At 39.0% G+C, this 21,888-nt stretch overlaps 2 long non-coding RNA genes across 2 annotated transcripts in view; both read right to left on the bottom strand.

The window, feature by feature from the left end:
* Positions 1–21,888, bottom strand: part of LOC309628723 — a 263,640-nt gene that overhangs the window by 197,646 nt on the left and 44,106 nt on the right. The window lies entirely within an intron of this gene.
* LOC309628726 overlaps positions 1–21,888 on the bottom strand; it is a 79,785-nt gene that overhangs the window by 21,753 nt on the left and 36,144 nt on the right. Inside the window, exon 2 of the long non-coding RNA XR_014244673.1 lies at positions 1,365–1,462. This is a non-coding gene — a long non-coding RNA (uncharacterized lncRNA). The remainder of the gene's footprint in view (positions 1–1,364; positions 1,463–21,888) is intronic.

Here is a 21,888-nt window from a genome sequence, read left to right on the forward strand (position 1 = left end):
TAAAGGAAAGGGCAAAAGAATGAAGGCAAATATGAGGGTGGTGGAGGGAGAGCTGGGATTTCAAAAATCTACAAAATGCCATATTTATAATATAAAAAGATCCTTTAAAAAGACACTGAATATTACAAAAAAAAAAAACAACTAAAGAATCAACTGGTTCACTTGACAATAATAATACATAAGCACATTTAAGAATGAAAGAGAGAAAACAGAAAGATTAAATTTTTTGCTTACTTTGGGCTTTGCTGGGGAATTCATTTGGGTGAATTCCACTACAAACTTATGTTTCCATTTAGACATACTGAAGTACTTCATTGAATCTACTGCAAAAAACATTCTCAACTAACACCCTCCTTTTTATTCCCCTTCCCTTTATTTGTCCCTTAGGAAGAAATTCTCCTCCCCATTTATGTTCTTACCCCAAAATGCCACCATTAGGATCTTGATTCAATCAAAGACCCTCCCAGCATTTCTAATGGTTCCTTTCTCTTCTCATGCCAACATGCTCAGACCTCTGGTCTTCAGCCCATCCCATATGCGTATTCTAGAGTCATCTTTACCAAAACCTCATTGTTCTTTTTTGACTATGAAATATAGCAGGTACCTCTTACTTTAAGATTCAAGTGCTTCAAAATATGGCACTTTAAGAAAAAGGTTATGCTAAGTGTTCTTAATGGTCCTATATGTGTATGCCACTAATAATTAAAGTATTATTGGGTTCTAGGTTTATAAAGGTCAAAGACCAGCAGCACAGTGTATAAGTCAAGATTCAACCAGGAATCAGAAACCACTCTGAATATTTAAATCAGAGGGAATTGTGTGTAGGAAATTGATAACACAAGTGAGGCAAAAGCTGAGAAGCCGAATAAAGCTTCTGATTGACACCAGCAGGCTTGAGGAACCAAAGGAGGAGGTGGTGTTACAGGAGCTCCAGGGCTGGGTCACCCAGGAGAACCTGGAACCATGGCAAGCATCATCATAGACAGCAGGAGCCACAGAGGAGATGCAGGCACTGCCAGAAATCCCACCTGGGGCAAAGAGATAGAGGGAAAATGCCCCATTTCCCAGTGTATTTCCATCCCCACATACCCTAGTCATCTATCTTGCCTTCTTTCTGTAACCTTTCTCTTGCCCTGTAGCCCTGACCTTTAGACTGCTCCCCTGTTCTGGACTTGGCTCATGTGGCCCTCACATCCCTGCATCTCCAGCGCTTCCTGCCACTCCAGATCCTGGCCCACTCTCACAGCACCAGCAGTTCAGCTCTCAAGACCTTGCCTGAGTGGGTTTTCTGATACTTGCAAATGAGAGTCCTGATCCAATTCACAAACACCAATGCGGTCTGTCATCTGTTCCATAAATCTTACATTTTGTGCCTAAGAATAATGGTGTCTTTTATTTTACTTTCTCATTTTCTATTCATTTTCATCACCAGCACTATCGGTTGACATTCTTTTTGGAGTTACTGTTCATAGAGAAACATAGTTTTAATATTTCATCAGACATAATGTTCACAAGAACAAATAGAAATAATGTAACTCCTGTGAACTAGAAATGCTGCACAGTCTTCTAGGTCTAAAACAAAAGGAAAACACATTCACAAGCTGAGGGAAGGGGACATCAGTGGACCCCATCGTGAGGCATCAGGACATTAGATTTGGCAGTTTGGCACAGTGAGTATACATACGGGCTTTGAGCCAGGCAGACATGTGACCATCTTCAGCCTCAGATTCTTCATCTGTATATGGACATTTTAATAGTCCATCTCGTATGGAGCTGCCATATTAAATGAGATAATGCATGTAACAGAATATTCAAAGTTCCTTGCACATACTTAGACCAATAAAATGTCAGCTTTTTTTTTTTTATTCCTACTAGAACTGGCAGAGGCTGATAATAGATGGAAGCTGACCAACACAGAAAATAAGTGAAGCATGAATTTATGGAATTGTTGGTCAAAATATATGTCTGTCATTTTTGACAAATTGCTGAAGGGAATCATAAGTACTATAGACCAGTGACTCTAACTTTAGTACCAGAAAATCTGGCAGACTAATAAACTACTAAATATACAAAGAGAGTTGTGTATACATACACACAGGTACAGACGTACCTTGGAGATAATTGCAGGTTTGGTTCCAGACCACCACCATAAAGAGAATATCCCAATAAAGGGAGTCATGCAAGTTTTTTGGCTTCCAAGCATATAGAAAAGTTATGTTTACACTATACTATAGTCTATTAAGTGTGCAATAGCATTATGTCTAAAAACACAATGTGCATACTTTAATTAAAAAATGCTTTACCACTGGGACTTCCCTGGTGGCGCAGTGCTTGAGACTCCACACTCCCGATGCAGGGGGCCCAAGTTTGATCCCCGGTCCGGGAACTAGATCCCACATGTATGCCGCAACTAAGAGTTTGCATGCCACAACTAAGGAGCCGGTGAGCCGCAACTAAGGAACCTGCCTGCCACAACTAAGAAGCCCACCTGCCGCAACAAAGGAGCCCACGAGCCGCAACTAAGGAGCCCACCTGCCGCAACTAAGACCTGACGCAACCAAATAAATAATTTTTTTTTTAAATGCTTTACTTCTAAAAAAATTCTAACCATCTGAGCCTCCAACGAGTTGTAATCTTTTTGCTGGAGGAGAGTCTTGCCTCCATGTTGAGGGCTGCTGACTGATCAGGGTGGTGGTTGCTGAAGGTTAGGATGACTGTGGTAATTTCTTAAAATAAGACAACAATGAAGTTTGCCACATTGATTGACTCTTCCTTTCACAAATGAATTCTCTGTAGGCATGCAATGCTGTTTGATAGCATTTTATCCACAGTAGAATTTCTTTCAAAATTACAGTCAAACCTCTCAAACCTTGCTGCTGCTTTATCAACTAAGTTCACATAATATTCTAAATCCTTTATTGTCATTTCAACAATCTTCACAGCATCTTCGCCAGGACTAGATTCCATCTTAAAAAACTACTGTCTTTACTGATCCATAAGAAGCAACTCCTCATCCACTTAAGTATTATCATAAGATTGCAGCAATTCAGTCACATCTTCAGGCTCTACTTCTAATTCCAGTTCTCTCGCTAGTTCCACCACATCTGCAGTTACTTCCTCCAATGAAATCTTGAACCCCTCAAAGTCACCCAGGAGGGTTGGAATCAACTTCCTCTTAACTCCTGTTAATGTTGATATTTTGACCTCTTCCCCTGAATCATGAGTTTTCTTAATGATATCTAGAATGATGAATATTTTCCAGAAGGTTTTCAATTTACTTTGCCCAGATCCATCAGAGGAATCGCTATCTATGGCAGCTATAGAATTACAAAATGTATTTCCTGAAAAATAAGACTTGAAAGTTGAAATTAATACTTGGTCCATGGGCTGCAGAATGGATGTTGTGTTAGCAGGCATGAAAACAACATTAATCTCATTATACATCTCCATCAGAGCTCTTGGGTAACCAGGTGCATTGTAAATGAGCAGTAATATTTTGAAAGAAATCTTTTTTTCTGAGCAATAGCTCTCAACAGCGGGCTTGAAATATTCAGTAAACCATGCTGTAAACAGACATGCTGTCATCCAGGCTTTGTTGTTCCATTTATAGAGCAAATGCAGAGTATATTTAGCACAATTCTGAAGGGCCCTACAATTTCAGAATGACAAATGAGCATTGGCTTCAACTTAAAGTCACCAGCTGCATTATCCCCTAACAAGAGAGTCAGCCTGTCCTTTGACGCTTTGAAGCCAGGCATTGACTTCTCCTCTCTAGCTATGAAAGTCCTAGACGGCATCTTCTTCCAATAGAAGGCTGTTTTGTCTACAATGAAAATGTGTTGTTTAGTGTAGCCACCTTCATTAGTTATCTGAGCTAGATCTTCTGGATAACTTGCTGCAGCTTCTACATCAGCACTTGATGCTTCATCTTGCACTTTGATGTTATGAAGACAGCTTCTTTCCTTAAACTTCATGAATCAACCTCTGCTAGCTTCAGATTTTTCTTCTGCAGCTTCCTCTCCTCTCTCAGCACTCACAGAATTAAAGAGAGTTAGGGCCTTGCTCTGGATTAGGCTTTGGCTGAAGGGAATGTTGTGGCTAGTTTGGGTCTTCTATCTAGACCACTAAGACTTTCTCCACATCAGCAATAAGGCTGTTTCACTTTCTTATCATTCATGTGTTCAGTGGAGCCACACTTTTAATTTCCTTCAAGAACTTTTCCTTTGCATTGAGAACTTGGCTAACTGTTTGGTGCAAGAGGCCTAGCTTTTGGCCTATCTCGGCTTTCAACATGCCTTCTTTCACTTGAACATTTAGAGGCCATTGTAAGGTTATTAACTGGACTAATTTCAATATTGTTGTGTCTCAGGGAATAGGGAGGCCTGAGGAGAGGGAGAGAGGTGGGGAACGGCAGTCGGAGGAGTAGTCAGAACACACACAACATTTATCGATTAAGTTCACCGTCTTAGGGACTTTCCTGGCAGTCCAGTGGTAAGACTTCACCTTCCAATGCAGGGGGTGCAGGTTCGATCCCTGGTCTGGGAGCTAAGATCCCACATGCCTCGCGGCCAAAAACCAAAACATAAAACAGAAGCAATACTGTAACCAATTCAATAAAGACTTTTAAAATGGTCCACATCAAAAAAAGTCTTAAAAAAAAAAAAAAGTTCACCGTCGTATATGGGCACGGTTCGTAGTGCCCCCAAACAATTACAATAGTAACATCTAAGATCACTGATAGCAAACGTAATAATAATGAAAGAGTTTGAAATATTGTGAGAATTACCAAAATGTGACATAGAGACACAAAGTGAGCAAATGTTGTTGGAAAAATGGCACCAACAGACTTGCTCAATGCAGGGTTGCCACAAAACTTCATTTTGTGAAATATGCAACATCTGTAAAGCACAATGAAACAAGGTATACCTGTATACCTACAGATTTGAAACCACCTAAAAAAAATAACATAAATCCTCCCTGACCTCAACTGTTACTAACAAGTAACCATATATTTAATCCCACATGAAAATATATTACAACATTTGTAAAGTACTTAATTATAGATGCAAGGATAATTTAAAGCATAATGTATGTGCACGAAATGCAAGTCTGAGCCCACAAGTCACATGTGCAAGAGATAGAATTTTATTTTTCTGGAATTCAGTTCATTATCTATTTCAAACTCTCATTCAGAAACTAAATCTCATGCAATACAAAGCTCTCCAGCCACCCCACAACTACCTCCCCTCCACTGGAGTGAGGAGACTAAAGCAGCATCAGTAACAGTTCCCCTAGTAGCCATAGCAGAGCCTGAAATGAAAGGAAAACTAGGTAATACTGACCTTGTGGTCATTTAAAATTTTGACATTTTTTTCACCGTGCACTTTTATGTTAATTTTGAGTTTTCATATATTGCATTAAAATATTATTTATCTTGATTAGTGAGTTCTTTGGTACCCCGTTAAATTTTGCACCCAACGTAGGTGACTCACATGTTCCACCCTAGTCTCAAACCTTCTTCTTTCACCCTGAGATCAAGTTTAAGTTCCAGGAGCTTATATAGTTGTGAAGGGTGAAGAGAGTAGGCTGGAGATGTAGGGTTGTCATCTATCAAAACCAGCATTCTGTGAGATGCATGTTGCTTATCTGGTTTAAGGTCATTGATCCACTCAGGTTTCTGGCAGGTCATTTGGCCTCAACTTCAAGACCCTTCAAAACTGGCCCTTATTCAGTCACTTCCATGACCATTCCAAGTTGCTCAAAAAACATTCATCTGCAATTCCATATCACTCTGGGGCTTCAGGTCAATTATTAGGGTTGTCTGAGATACTTTACCACCTCTGTCCTACTCTTGCATGCAGAGAAAATGTTCTACTCCTCTGCATGGCACAAAAAGATAGGCAGGAGCCCTGGGTGTTTGACTGAAGCCCATCTTCCTGGACACATCACACCACAAATTTTACACTTGATGTGCAATTTCAGAATGTGTCCAGTCCTTGGCAGTCCATCTACTTTCCCAGGCTCCACCTGGGAATGGAGGCACATGTCCAGAGGGTGCTGATAAATGTTTAACAACCCGTTCTCCAAGGTGGGATGGAAGAGCATTTGACAATTTTCAGAAAGGAACACTCTCGCCAGGGCTGATTTCAAGTCACCCGTGTGATACCAACAAGCTCACACCACTCCTAAAAATGTGACAACTGGCTCTCAGAAGCAGGGAAAAAGCAGACCCTGCACACTACAGCACAGGTCTCCTCAATTTCTGAGCCCCCAAAGCCTATCCAAGATCTCTGTCCTTCTAGGGTTAAGGGCAAAGAAGGCAAAAAAGCAAGTGTTAGCCTCCAGTTTTCAGGGACAGTCTCATATCTAATCTCTTGTTTGCCTTCTCACTTTCTTTCTTCTCTGGCCAAGAAAAATAAGGAGCAGAAAAAACAACACTTTATCTAATCTTCCAAATCCATTGACTACTGGAAACAGAAATAGATTAGTCAAGAATTTACCTCTTTTGTAATCTGATTTATCTGTGTTGTCCCTTCCCTACGGCAATGTAGGCAGAATACCTAACTGTTAAAATGGAGAAAACTGGATTTAGGAAATGTTAAAGGAAAAAGTATCAGTTTACATCTCAACACATATTATTCCACCACATAGTCAAAATAATCTCCAAAGATAAGTGAAATAATAATCTCTTATTTAACAACTTACAATTTACTTGTTCATGTTGACCTGAAACAGACTGTCAGATGTTTCTCCAACAAAGATGGGTTTATTCAGGATCAGCGGAGAATTGCAGTTTGGGGTCTGCAACCATAGTGAGCCACATGCAAGTGCCCACATGGCAAGGGAAATTTTAAAGAGGGGAAAAGGAAGTTGGAAAGGCTATAGTGTTCCTGGTGAATTTGAGTTCTTGATGTCTTGCCGCAGAAATAATTCAGTGAGAGACAAAGTGATAGGTAAGAAATGGATTTATTGAGAGAATATTTAGAAAGAAACACACTCCACAGGCAGAGTGTGGGCCATCTCAGAAGGCGAGAGAGCCTCGAAATATGGCGTGGTTAGTTTTTCTGGGCTGGATAATTTCATAGGCTAATGAGTGGGAGGATTATTCTGATTATTTCAGGTAAGGGGCGGAGATTTCCAGGAATTGGGCCACTGCTCACTATTTGGCCTTTTATGGTTAGCCTTAGAACTGTCATGGTGCTAGTGGGTGAGTCATTTAGCATGCTAATGTATTACAATGAGCATATAATGGGGCTCAAGGTCTACTGGTAGTCAAATCTTCCACCATCTTGGATCTAGTTAATCCTAACCAGTTTTTGTCATGTCCTATGGCTATGTCATTCTTTTAAAGGTTGTGCCCTGCCCCCTTCCCTCCTGTTTCATTAGGATACAAATAATCCATGGCTTTTCATTGGCTGAGTCCTCACCAGGAAAGAAGTCTTTCTTCTTCCTGCTGGGCTGTGCTATCATCACAGGGCGTGAGAACTCCCTCTTCTGGTCTCTCAACCCTATTTAACTGAGGTTTCTGCTTAGTAATTCTTTTGCATGCAACACAGATTTATTGCATGCTATTACAAGCTCATTAAGTATCAGGGTCTACCCTAGGTACTAAATATATAAAGATGAGTAAGTCTGGCTAATCTTTAGGAGTTCACAAACCTCACAGACATTCTCTAGAGTATTGGTTAAAATTAAATATATATATATCCCATATACATTTGATTACAAACCATATATGCATATAAATTATATAAACTATATGCATACCACATAATAAATACATATATACACTATATATACACATAAACTTAGGTGTTAAAACAAAAGCGAACAAACGACAAAAAAAAAAAAGAAAATGATTTATTGTAAATATCACCTTTACAGAGCGGTAGGGAAGAGTTTTGTGCTCAAGAAGAGGCTTCTAGATGTTGGCAATATTCTATTTCTTGATCTAAGTGGTACTTACATTGAGGTTCCTTGATTGGTACTATACATCTATAGTTTCATGTTATTTTTATTATGTTATTTTCTTATTTTAAATGCCCCCCTAGTGGTTTTGCTAGTTGACTATGTCAAGAATTTTTCTTTTCATGCCTCATATTTTTAGTCCTAAGTATAATCACTTTCTAGGTTTCCCAGCAAGCTGAGTTTCTAATATTCCTGAGGGTGGTTGTTTTGGAGACAGTATCTTTATGTTTTTTTCCTAACAGCTTTATACATTTAGCCCTCATTTTCTTTTCTAAACAGAAATGGATATGTTTTATCCTTCTCACCAACAGGATGTTAAATTAAATTGTGCTGGGATCAGTTTTCATGATGGCCCAATGTTGAACAAAGAGGTACTTTCTTGTAGATGAATTTTTTAAAACTCTAGGGTATGTGAAACCACCAGCAACTGAAGATAGGCAGCAATCCTGCTTTCTCATAGGACGAGGACTGGGGCTGGGTTCTCAATTCAGACCTGTGAACAGAGGAAGCTTGAACCAGCAACACCCCAGGAATCAAGGTTTGGGGCAAGGATATTCCGTAAACTAAAAGGGAGCAACAAAAGGAAAATCTGCAAAAATTTCTTAAGGCCTCAGACCAGAGAGTACTGCCTACATGTTCAAAAGGCTCATAGCAGATTAGTATTAGTAAGTAGCTCATACTCAGCTACTTACTAATTATGGGACCTGAAGCAACTCACTCCACCTCTGAGCTTGCTTCCTCACCTGTAAAAAAGGGAATAATAACAGTAACTACTTTGGGGGATTTTTATAGGCCTATGATGATGTATGTTGAATGCTCGGTACGTGTAAGGGTACATGATTACAGAAATATATTCATTTTAACAAAATTATACAGTAAAATAATTTGGATGTTATCTAGATTTATTTTGTTAGCATTTTATTGTGGAAACTCCCTAAGCCAGTAATGTATTTTATTATCCAGGGACAGACGTTTTGTGTATAACCTAAGGTTGTCTAATGGCTAGTGCTAAAAGAAACAAGCAGTTATAACCAATTGACAGATTCCATCTAGAACATACAATTTGAAATATTTATGTCAATAAATATAATTGAGCATAAAAATATTTTTAAGTTGCTCTGAGTGCACATGGTAACATATATTTCTAAAAATACACAAAGGTACTCAAACTACATGTGTGGAAGACATAAGGGAACTTTTATCTTCTATTCTTTTGCCTGTGCTTTCAGGTCTCAGGCCTTCATAACCTCTCAGAAAAAGCTCCACACCTTATAAGGACAGTAGAGAGGTCACAGAGCCATCAATTAAGTGACAGGAACTGGATCTCAGAAACCCTCCTCTCAGTCCTTGAGCTAGACTTAACTCCACTCTAACTCTCAACAATTAGTGTATCCAGACTACATGGATTTTGCTACCAAATTTTCCAAAATAATGGTTGAGGGAAATTTTAAAACTCCTGACTATCGTCCCTGACTCATATGCTCTCACCTAGGAAACTGCCCGGGGCAGGTTCCATTCCTCACTATTCCCATATAAATGGGAAATTCGATTTCCTTCACTACAGCTACTTACTAGCTACGTCTTTGCTCCCTTCCACCATCACACTGACACTTCTCCCATCCAGCCCCCGTACATTAGTTCCAGGGATTCCCTCAAATCCCAACTCTTTACACAATATTTGGAATTGCACATGATTCCAATGCAAGAATATGGTAGGAATCCCCTCCCATTACTACCACAGTCTGATGACCCCCTCCCCAGTTTTTACCTTAGTAGTAAACCAAATAACCCCCCCGATTTAAAAAAAAAAAATCCCCTTCATCAATCAATCAACAAATGCTACTTCAATAGAGAGATCTCTTAGAAGAAATTTTAGGACTTAAAAAAAGCATGAATCAGCCAAGAACTACTGAACATATTTCGGAATTACAGGTTCCTGGCAGTGTATAATATGCCAAGTCTTTATACCGAGATTCCATCTTAGCTTAGAATGGATTCTCCATTCTATGAAGATCAAGGTCGGCATCAATGAATGGGATATTGTCGGTCTTACTGGAATAGACTTGGGGGAAAATAAAACTGTCACATCTGTTCTTTTCTAAAGCCCTACTTACTTTCTACCTGACAGAGTAGAATATGCATGATACTTTCAAGCTTTTAGGCTGCAAGAGAGAGGTCCACCACAGACCTCAGTGAGGACTGATTAAAGGTTTATGATGTTATATTTGACATTGCAAGGAAACCAAAGCTAAATTGATAAAGTTCTTTATAAGAACTTTATAAGCAAAGAGGTTGAAAACCCCCAAAGAAGAAAATTCCATCACTGTAGTTATGTTCAGGTCTGTTTTGTTCACTTTTGTATTGTAGCTCTATTGTCTGGCAGAGTACTTGATATATAATTAATATATAATAAATATTTGTTGAATTTTAAAAAAATGCTACTTCATTACCCCAGTCAATGAACCAATCACTGACCGCTCAACAACTGCTGCTTCATTACATCACTACAGTTCTTACTATTTTACTTAATTCCCCTCTTCACCCCTCAGTCCTAACTCATTTCTCCTCACTCAACCATCCACCAGAAGGAACCTCCCCGACAACGTGTGTGGAGTAGATTTCTCTCTAGACTATCTCAGTACTCCATCATACCGCCATTCAATTGTTTCTTAATCCTTATCGCAATATGTTTAATGTTTCTTGCTTAGTGTTAATATTTTTTTTGGTTTATAATCCCATAAGATATTTTGAGCCCCACAGGGGCAGGATCTTGTCTGCCTAGTCCACTTCTTTGTCCCAGCACCTGGAACAATGCCTGATACAGAGTCTGTCAAAAATAGGAAAGAGTCTAAGATTTTATCCTACTTGAAGCCAATAAGTTAGCCTGCACAATTTCACTGATGCTGATAGAAGACACAAGACTCTGGATCAAAAATGAATCACGGCAATAGCAGTAGGCAGAGTATTGGCAATTTTGCCCAGTTCCCTGAGCCCAAGTCCTATAGGGTGACACCAAAAGGGCCAGATGATACCTGCACACACAGTTGGGTTGTGGTATAAGACATGAACCCTGAGTGTAGAGATTCCAAAAATCTTATAATGGGCAGTAAACATGCCTGCCCTTCACTCCAGAGGGAGACACGATCTCTATCTTCCAAAGCCATTCACTATGAACATCCATGAAGGATATTCTGGGACAAAGGGCAGTCAGTGCCTCTCTTGTAAGATGTGTAGGAACACAAGAGACCCATGAAAAATTGTCTGCCAACAAGTAGAGGATCAGGAAATATTTGTTGATTGAATGAATAAATGAACTAGAGCACCAATCCAGCATACATGGTGGAATTAAAAATATAAAATAAAAAATAAATAAAATAAGTAAAATAAGATAAATTTTTAAAATAAAATAATAAAATAAAATAGGAAGTCTCCCTTTTTTCATTTCCAAAGACTCCTCCTTACCCAGTGGTATGCTGGTAAAGATTTAGCAACCAACTCTTGGTTTTGTAGCATTTCTCAATTTTCTTGGTAAGAACATTCCCAACACGACCAGCTACAGGCTACTGATGTCACTGATTGCAGAGTTGTGAGAGACACACAGCAGCACACCGTTAGCTAGTATTTTCACCATACAAATACTAAACACGTAAGTCACCTCAATAAGTGATTTTACTATCAGTAATGTAGTAAAATTGTAGTAAAATAATTAGGGAGTGATGAGTTTTGAGCATGTATTACCTTAGTTTTAAAAACAATTTAATTTTAAGTTTGTGTGGTTTAATTTTTAATAACATCTTTAACAATTGGCTCACAAAATTCTTGAAAATGTAACACCTGGCTCTTGTGAGTGGGTATGACCAAGCTCCAATACACCACAGCCCGTATCGTTGTTATTTCCTATCCCTCCCTGTTTTTGGTGTCACTCTGGTTCCTCCAGCCCCTTTATGTACCTTATTTCTAGATCTTCTGTTTCTCTTAAACTGGGCTTCTCATCCTGTTCCTCAAGGCTGAGCTCTGCCTCACTTCCTTTACTACCCTCGCCTGACCCTATTCCCAAAAACCTTCAGGTCTGTACTTCACAACTGCCAGCCCCTCTCCCGCTAACACTAACACATACATCATACCAGCCCATGGAAGCACCCCCACAACTCCGCTGCCCCCGGGGAGGGGTCCAGGGATTCCACGTAGCCTTCATCAGTAATCATGGTCATAGCAGGGGAGACCACCACTGGATTCCCAACTGATATCTTTCAAGGCATTTTCTCATGGAATCATTGTCACAACTTTTTGTTAGGCTCTTTTGGTGCCATATTTTAAGTACCTCATGTATTCTAATTGGGATTTATAAACAAATCAGAGATGCTGATATCTCTTCTTATATGAAAGATGCATTTGGACTTCCAAACTTAGAAAGGAACTTTGAAAACATATTCAAATAGAAGACTACTTGACATATATTTATATATTTTTGATTTATAGAACTACGCCCACCAGAGGGCAGCAAAAAATTTTATATGTGAATAACATTCACTCAATGCAGAAATTGAGAACAAACCTGTATTATTACTTGCTAAACAGAAAACCATTAGAGACCTAGACAGCAACATTACATCAAGTTTATGTGGCAATAAATAAATAAATAAATAGGAGACCTTATTTCTTAAGACTAAAAAAAAAAAATCATGAATGCATGAATATTCCTATTTATTTTTTGAGAATTTCAATATTATGAAGAAATATCATGATAAAGCACCAATGAAAAAAATTTCATTTTTTACTTCAAAGCCTCAATGCAGTAGTCCCCTTTATCCGCATTTTTGCTTCCCATGATTTCATTTACCTTTAGTCAACTGTGGTCTGAAAATATTAAATGGAAAATTCTAGAAAAAAACAATTCGTAAGTTTTAAATTACAGCCATTCTGAGTAGCATGATGAAATCTCTCACCATCCACCCAGAATGTGAAACATCCTTTTGTCCAGGGTATCCACACTGTATACACTACCCGCCCATTACTAGAGGAAAAAACATAGTATATATATATGATTTGTTACTATCCACGGTTTCAGGCATCCACTGGAGGTCTCGGATATCCCATGGATAAGGAGGGACTACAGCATTAACTTTCTTAGTAGTTGAATCTCCAGGTGGTTACTCACAGACCCATTTAACGTATATTATTTGCACATTTCTCATGTTCAAAACATTGTGCTAGCAATCACCACTTCTGAGGCATAACTTGAGGAATACAAAAATGATTGCCTGTCTGTATTAGTCAGAGTTCTCCAGAGAAACAGAACCAATAGGAGATACATATGTGTATAAAGAGATTTTTTTTTTTATGAATTGGCTCATGCAATTATGGAGGCTGGAAGTCTGAAACCTGTAGGGCAGGCTGGCAGGCTGGAAATTCAGTCAGGAGTTGATGCTGCAGTCTAGAAAACCTCAGCCTTTGCTCTTAAGCCCTTCAGCTGGCTGGGTGAGGCCCATCCACATGATCAAACTTAATGTCCTTCACATAAAATAAGCTGAATGTAGATATTAAGAACATTTACAAAATGCCTCACAAAAACACCAAGTTTAGAGTTTAATAACTGCTTACAATAGCCTAGCCAAGTTGACCCATAAAACTAACCATCACATTGCTCCAAAACATTTCCCCTGTCCAAGCGCCATGTCCCAGAAATGCCATCCTTGGAAAACTGTGCTTTGAGTCATGAATTCCTCTTCCCAGATATCTTCTAAAATGCATATATCCTTGCTGGGTAAATACACCTATTTAGACACTAATGTGTGTCTGCCAGGTTATCACATATGTTTCTCCAGACAGAAGAAAGTCTGTGGCATTCTGAAAGCACAGAGTAGCAAGAGGTTCTGATATGCTAAAAAAGAAAGCTGTAATTTATCATCAACAACCATCAATATCCTAATTTTACATACAACTTCCCCTTCTCAAAAGAGCTGGTATTTTTGGTACGGTGTAAGAAACTACATATTTGTTATTTTTAGAAACTGCATCCACCTTGTAACCCAGCAACTAAACAACTACAGCATGATACTTCACTCACTAACTCTTGTTCAATGTGACACGCAAAGTTTCAGTTCAAAGTGCTTTGCTTAACAGAATCCAACAGCACATTAAAAGGATCATACACCATGTTCAAGTGGGGTTTATCCAAGGGATGCAAGGATTCTTCAATATACGCAAATCAATCAATGTGATAAACCATATTAACAAATTGAAGGAGAAAAACCATATGATCATCTCAATAGATGCAGAAAAAGCTTTCGACAAAATTCAACACCCATTTATGATAAAAACTCTCCAGAAAATAGGCATAGAGGGAGCTTACCTCAACATAATAAAGGCCACATATGACAAACCCACAGCCAACATGATTCTCAATGGAGAAAAACTGAAACCATTTCCACTAAAATCAGGAACAAGACAAGGTTGCCCACTCTCACCACTATTATTCAACATAGTTTTGGAAGTTTTAGCCACAGCAGTCAGAGAAGAAAAAGAAATAAAAGGAATCCAAATCAAAAAACAAGAAGTAAAACTGTCACTGTTTGCAAATGACATGATACTACACATAGAGAATCCTAATGATGCTACCAGAAAACTACTAGAGCTAATCAATGAATTTGGTAAAGTAACAGGATACAAAATTAATGCACAGAAATCTCTTGTATTCCTATACACTAATGATGAAAAATCTGAAAGAGAAATTAAGGAAACACTCCCATTTACCACTGCAACAAAAACAATAAAATACCTAGGAATAAACCTACCTAAGGAGACAAAAGACCTGTATGCAGAAAATTATAGGACACTGATGAAAGAAATCAAGATGACACAAACAGATGGAGAGATATACCATGTTCTTGGATTGGAAGAATCAACATTGTGAAAATGACTATACTTCCCAAAGCAATCTACAGATTCAATGCAATCCTTATCAAACAACCAATGGCATTTTTCACAGAACTAGAACAAAAAATTTCACAATTTGTATGGAAACACAAAAGACCCCGAATAGCCAAAGCAATCTTGAGAACAAAAAATGGAGCTGGAGGAATCAGGATCCCTGACTTCAGACTATATTACAAAGCTACAGTAATCAAGACAGTTCGGTACTGGCACAAAAACAGAAATATAGATCAATGGAACAGGATAGAAAGCCCAGAGATAAACCCACGCACCTATGGTCACCTTATCTTTGATAAAGGAGGCAAGCACATACAGTGGAGAAAAGACAGCCTCTTCAATAAGTGGTGCTGGGAAAATTGGACAGGTACATGTAAAAGTATGAAATTAGAACACTCCCTAACACCATACACAAAAATAAACTCAAAATGGATTAAAGACCTAAGTGTAAGGCCAGACACTATCAAACTCTTAGAGGAAAACATAGGCAGAACACTAGTTCTGGGAGGGAGGGAGATGCAAGAGGGAAGAGACATGGGAACATATGTGTATGTAAAACTGAATCACTTTGTTATAAAGCAGAAACTAACACACCATTGTAAAGCAATTATACTCTAATAAAGATGTTAAAAAAAAAAAAAAATCCGCCTGCCAATGCAGGGGACACCCATTCGAGCCCTGGCCCAGGAAGATCCCACACGCCACCGAGCAACTAAGCCCATGCACCACAACTACTGAGCCTGCGCTCTAGAGCTCACGTGCCACAACTACTGAGCCCACATGCCACACCTACTGAAGCCCGCACACCTAGAGCCTGTGCTCCGCAACAAGAGAAGCCACTGCAATGAGAAGCCTGCACACTGCAACGAAGAGTAGCCCCCACTCGCCGCAACCAGCGAAAGCCCGTGCATAGCAACGAAGACCCAACACAGCCAAAATTTAAAAAAATTAAAAATAAAAAAAAATTTTAAATGTGGCGTATATATACAATGGAATATTACTCAGCCATAAAAAGAAGCAAAATTGAGTTATTTGTAGTGAGGTGGATGGACCTAGAGACTGTCATACAGAGTGAAGTAAGTCAGAAAGAGAAAAACAAATACCGTATGCTAACACATATATATGGAATCTAAAAAAAAAAAGGGGATTCTGAAGAACCTAGGGGCAGGACAGGAATAAAGACGCAGATGTAGAGAATAGACTTGAGGACACAGGGAGGGGGAAGGATAAGCTGGGATGAAGTGAGAGAGTGGCATGGACATATATACACTACCAAATGTAAAACAGATAGCTAGTGGGAAGCAGCCGCATAGCACAGGGAGATCAGCTCAGTACTGTGTGTCCACCTAGGGAGGTGAGATAGGAAGGGTGGGAGGGAGATGCAAGAGGGAGGAGATATGGGGATATATGTATACATATAGCTGATTCACTTTGTTATACAGCAGAAACTAACACACCATCGTAAAGCAATTATACTCCAATAAGGATGTTAAAAAAAAAAAAGAGTGCTTTGTTTATTGTACTTCAGTTAAAAGATTCATAGGATTTCCCTGGCGGTCCTGTGGTTAAGACTCTGGGCTTTCACTGCAGGGGGCATGGGTTCGATCCCTGGTTGGAGAACTAAGATCCCACATGCCGTGCAGTGTGGCCAGAGGGGAAAAAGAAAGAAAAAAAGATTCACAAAAAGAATGGATAACCTGACTCCAATGATGAGGAAACATGAGACAAACCCAAAATGAGAAATATTCTAGTAAAAAGGGAAGAGTGTGTTTTTTAAAACTGTCAATGTCATAAAAGACAAAAATTAAAGGCAAAGACAAAGATTAAAAGACACTAAAGAGATATGACAAATAAAATCAGTACCTCACATCACCCTAAACTGGACGCTGTACTAGAGAGAAGAAAACTGCTACGAAGGACAGTGGTCAATTCACAGATTGGAACACAGTGAACTGAATAGAGGTCAGGGTTGTTTTGCTTTTGTTTTTAATTTGATAACTGTGCTATGATTATGTGGGAGAGTGTCATTCTTAAGAGACTGGGTTCAGAAAAAAATGAATAATACATATATATGTGAAGAAAGAGCAAGAGATAAAGGAAATGGAACAAAATGTAGGCAAACCAGGGTAAGGGGCATACAGGTATTCTTTGTGCTTTTCTTACAACTTTTATTGACTTGAAATTCTTTCCAAATAAAAACTTTTTTAAAAAGTTTACCAGAATTAGCTGTGCTCCTTTGTAAGAAATTCATTCATATGCTTTAAATTGATAGTGATATTGCTTCAAGAAATCAACCCATCAAGATTCTTTCTAACTCACATCATATCACAGTCCAATATGAGTGGTGATGGGGGAGGGGGAGGCTCCTTCCTATGCCCGCAATTCAGGAACCAGGATCCTTCCCAACAGAGGCCCCACCCTCCTTTGGTTCCCTAGAGTCCTCTCCAATCAGCCAGGGGATAAAAGAGAATTGCACATGGATTGTTCTCTATGTGACAATCTGGAAATGGTCCCATCCTTCTTGCTCACTTGCCATTGCCTAGAACACTCACATGGTGACACCTACCTGCAAGGAAGCCTAGAACATGTGGTCTATCTGGGGGCTCAGGAAGATGATAATACAGGTGTTGGGGAGCACTAGCATCTGCCAAAATTAGTATCTCATTTTACAGAGATTTGGGGACACTTAATTGAAAAAAACAGAGAGAAGAAATAACCCCTTCTGAGAAAAGTGAACACAGAAAATTACCTTGCGATCAAAAAACTCTTGAGATCAAAACTATGTCTATCTCTCAAACTCTTTCTCCTCATGGAGGATAAACAGTCAAGATGGTGGAGTAGAGTTGAAATTGGAGGCAACTTAATATCAGAAACTGAGTTTTTAAAATATAGTCATAGAAGTTATTTTATATGTGTGCACCACGGCATTAACAATAGAAATACAGGGCCATGATGCCTGCAAAACCAGGCGGAAGCTCAGGGATGATGCACAAACCTGGGATGGGTTTCTCAGTGTGGAGGATTTACTCCTCCCATCTGCCTATCCATCCCCCTCTCCCCATTATTCTCCTTCCAGGAACATTTCCAATTATGTCTCTTTCATGAAATCCCTTTGCTCCAGATCACATTCATTTCTTTCAATTTGTCTCTTATTGCCTCTCTAGCTAACATGAAATGTTTTAGACTGTGACAATTCTTTCTTCTGTGTTTAGAATAATTATTCAAGTTTCCAGAATACAGCTGGTCTCTATTTTGTACACCTTACACTTAGCCCAGTGTTGGGCCCATAAAAAGGGGTATATAAATATTTGTCACTTGATTTGCTTCCATTTCTGGAGTTGGGTGAGAGGGGTGTCTCCTTAGAACACACAGATCTTAGTTGCTAAGAGGAAACTTATGAGTTCTCCTCCCTCATACTCTCAAACAAGGACTAGTCACACTTAATAAGTGACCGAGCATAGCCACTTTGAATAAAGTGTAAAAGACCATTCTTTTTATTTTTTTATTTTTTAACAGTCTTTATTGAATTTGTTACAATACTGCTTCTGTTTTATGTTTTGGTTTTTTGGCCTCAAGCCATGTGGAATCTTAGCCCCCCGACCAGGGATCGAACCTGCACCCCCTGCATTGGAAGGCGAAGTCTTAACCACTGGACCTCCAGGGAAGTCCCCATTCTTTTTAATCACATTCACCTTTTTCCCCTTAAACTCCTCATGAAGACTTTGGTGATCTCTAAAAAAAAAAGATGGATATGGTCTAGGATCCCCAGACTGAAATGAGCATGGCAAAGCCAGCATTCTGGACAAAGGACTGATTTCTATGTTTTGCTCCTCTGGGCCCCCAGTGCAGACAGCTGTTTTCAGGTAGTGTCTTCCCAATCCAGTCATTTACAACAACATGTGAAGCAAGCTTTAACTGAAGGACTTTGTGACAATAAAAGGGTTAATTTAAATGAAAAGGATCTGTATTATAAAATTTTAAAGTGACAATATTTTACTATACAGTTAACTAATAATAATATAAATATAATAATAATTATATACTGAATACAAATAACAAATGGCATACAGAGGATTCTAATATTAATTTCCAATATTTTCCTCAGTATGTCTTGGGTGAAAATCCTTAGTCAAGGATGATTAATAGAATCATCACCAGGTTCAATTCAGGTCCGATTTCTCTTGTCTCCTGCTTATCCAATTTCTTCATCCCTTCTCTTGAAAGCCACACTGTTTGTGGTTTTACAGGCGTGCACCACAAGTCACTTCCTTCTAGCAGAATCGTTATTCTTACTATCTGCTCGTGGGCTTGCTCAATGTTCCATTTAATATCTGCTCTTAATAGTTACGCTGTTAACATAGGTGTTTTCATTGCTCTCCACTATGCCTACACAATGCCTTCTGCCACTTGCCTCTGTTTTGAGCCATCTGTGTCCCATGGGGAGCACTCACTTAGGGTATACTCTATGTTCAGGTGATGGAGAGGCCTCTAATTTCCTCACATTTGAAGAGGAAGAAAAGCTACTTAATGAGAGCAGAGTTGAAAAAGACATCACCTCCTGGGAAGTAACAGGGATGCCATGCTTACTGCCCCTGAAATAGCGTCAACTTTTAACCCAGAAGTTTCAGCTCAGGAGTATTTAACTCTATCATGCTCAATATCAGGTTGGCCACATTAGTATGTGCTATATTTCTCAATATTTCTATGGGCAATCTAGCAAAGTATTAGGGAAAAAATTACTTTCTGAAATGCATATAAAAACCAGATCAGTGGGCTTCCCTGGTGGCACAGTGGTTGAGAATCTGCCTGCCGATGCAGGGGACACGGGTTCGAGCCCTGGTCTGGGAAGATCCCACATGCCGCGGAGCAACTAGGCCCGTGAGCCACAACTACTGAGCCTGCGCGTCTGGAGCCTGTGCTCCGCAACAAGAGAGGCCACGATAGTGAGAGGCCCGCGCACCGCGATGAAGAGTGGCCCCCACTTGCCGCAACTGGAGAAAGCCCTCGCACAGAAACGAAGACTCAACACAGCCAAAAATAAATAAATAAATAACTAAAAATGAATACCTGCTTAAAAAAAGAAATTCACTGGGTTAACAAGCTTCTTTATAAAAAAAAAAAAAAAAAACCAGGTCAGTGGCAAATGCAGAATACCAGATATTTTAGAGGAGAATTTTGTTCCACACTTGTCAGTTTGATGTTTCTGCTTTCTCAGATTTCTCAGCTGAAATATCTTAGCTTTCTTCCTTGAAGGAAAGAAACATTTCATATTTTCATAAATTGTGTTTATAATATTCACATAATAAATATTATAAGTGCTTGGTCTCAACTATAAGAGTTCACAATATTCTTTCATGCGAGAACACTCATGCCATCACGCTCTGAAGTGAACAGAATCATGGTACATGCAGGAAAAATGTACTTCTCTGCTCATTTATCTCTAGTTTATGGTTTGGCACACTTTCTAATTTTAATCCATTAAATTCAGTCAGCTACTACACAACCCCACTGAAATCAAGGCCATGGAGTTCAATTTAACATGGATCAGTTGTAGTCTCACTATGTTTGGTAACAAACACACTAAAACTTTCACCTTGATCAGTCCTCCTACAAATCCATGTCAAGGGTCATAGGTGAAATCAGAGAAGATGTTCATCACAACTATTTGAAAAACAACTCCAAATGCATGTGCTGACAAGGGTCAAAAGCACCAAATGCCACTGGAAGGATGATATGCCTTAACTGGTTTACAAATCTTATAGGCAGCAATGATAAGAAGAGCCTTTCTCATGTCACTTACATTGACCTAAAACAGACTGTCAGATGTTTCTCCAGCAAAGATGGGTTTACTTGGATTAGCGAGAATTGCAGTTCAGGGCCTGCAACCATGGTGAGGCACATGCAAGTCCCCACACAGCAAGGGAGGAAGAATGCTTTTATAGAGGAGAAAAGGAAGTTGGGAGGGAGGGCTATAGTAAACAATCCATAGCTTTTCATTGGCTGAGTCCTTGCCAGGAAAGAAGAGGAGTCTTTCTTCCTCCTGTTGGGCTCTGCTATCATCACAGAGCATGAAAGCTACCCTTTCCGGTCTCCCAAAACTATTTAATTGAGGTTTCTATTTATTAATTTTTCACACTTACAATATCATGAATTTTCAAAAGATATACACAGGTTTTTGACTATGGTAAATGAGTTGAAATTATCCTTTAAATAATATATTTCATGATGAAAATCACGTTGTATAATGAGCTATAATTACAATTCATCATTCCAATATAGAAATTCAGCTCATTTGACACCACCTAATCAAGATCAGTACTGCATTTCTCACTGGCTTTATTTTCACCCTTGTTAAAACTTACAAGTGCAGTAGTACATGCATTCAAGAATTTAGCAAATGTGCAGTGAGGATTTTGTCTCAGAGTAACTGACATTAAGTTTCATGAGTCATTTTGATCAAGGATCCCTCTGTTTTTAAAGTCTCTTTTAAGTTTCTAACATAACCATGGTGTGCTACACCTATGTATAATATGAAATAAGTATCAGACATGATCCACTGTGTTGGTCAGAGTTCTCCAAAGAAACAGAATCAATAGGATACATATATATATATTGCATTGGCCAAAAGGTTCATTCGTTTTTTTCTGTATGGCTCTAGTAGCACTTAGTTGTCTTTAACTTCATTCAAAACAATTTTGTTAGATTGCATGTGACAGCTGTCATATCAGTGTGCACTTAAAAAAAGACTTATCAAAATTCGTGAATTTTTGTGTAGCCATTTTTTTATTGGAGTATGTATAATTGCTTTACAATGTTGTGTTAGTTTCTGCTGTACAATGAAGTGAATCAGCAATATGTATACCTATATCCCCTCCCTCTTGGACCTCCCTCCCACTCCCCCATCCCATCCATCTAGGTCATCACAGAGCACTGAGCTGAGCTTCCTGTGCTTTATAGCATGTTCCCGCTAGCTATCTGTTTTATGCATGG

Source organism: Balaenoptera borealis (genome assembly GCF_965194805.1).
Source record: "Balaenoptera borealis genome assembly, chromosome: 5".
Lineage (NCBI taxonomy): Eukaryota > Metazoa > Chordata > Mammalia > Artiodactyla > Balaenopteridae > Balaenoptera > Balaenoptera borealis.